Source organism: Nicotiana attenuata, unplaced genomic scaffold (genome assembly GCF_001879085.1).
Source record: "Nicotiana attenuata strain UT unplaced genomic scaffold, NIATTr2, whole genome shotgun sequence".
Lineage (NCBI taxonomy): Eukaryota > Viridiplantae > Streptophyta > Magnoliopsida > Solanales > Solanaceae > Nicotiana > Nicotiana attenuata.
Window position 1 is genome coordinate 1 of NW_017679418.1, and position 977 is coordinate 977.

Sequence of the window (977 nt, forward strand, 5' to 3'; positions counted from 1 at the left end):
CTCTGATGACTAAGGGGTTTTACTTCCCCTCACTTGTGACGAGGTTATGTCTGCTGGCTGATGTCCCCGACAGTCCTACGGATGGAACTTTGCCCACAAAAACAGCATTCAGAGCTTCGAAGATCAAAGTGGGCAGAGATGCACCTTTTCCCATTGAGCTTGACGACGATGATGACGTCCCAGCACCCATGGCACCACCCAGGAGATCTTATGATGCTTTCGGATCCTCTCGGCAACCCCAAATTGGGGCGGAGTTCTCTAGATCACACTCCAGCCGACCCAGGTTGCCTTCTGTGGAGGAAGAGGTGGCAGAACTTCGCACCTCGGTGGATGGCCTGCATGTACGTTTGGATGCCATGTCTAGACGGCAAGCCAGGTCTGAGAGCCGGATGATGGCTTGGTTCTGCGCTATAGGGAGGGCCTGTAAATTGGACCCCAACACCGTCTCTGACTCCGACTGATGACCAGGGAAGTTCTCTTACCCTTCTGCGCTTTAATTGTTTTATGACATGGCGACATGCCATATTCTTTTTGTGTGGGGTGGGAGACTTGATTTAGTGTGTGTATTGTTAGTGTATATATGCGTTAAGTATGTTGTAGTTTGTGTTTTTGTTTTTGTTTGTATTTATGTTAGACGTCACTGACTTGGCCCAACGACGGACACTTGTCGACGGGTTTCTTGAGGGCTAAAGTCGGATAAAAAAAAGCCAAAAAGATTTGTTTTTATTTATTTTATTTTCTTTTTAGGTAGTGTAGTAATTCCCCCTTGGTTTTTCTTTTGACCACGGTTCTTTTCCAAGGGCGTTTCTTGAACCGGGTTAGGTAGATTTTGTTTTTTTTCTTTAAGTTTTTTTTTTAGGGCCTTAGGACTCTCTTGGGATAAGATTGGTGAGGGCAAGAATGCATCCCGTGGTGTACATACCTGCAAATACTTAAAACGAACTTGAGGGTGCGACGTCTAGGCTCACGTGTAGACT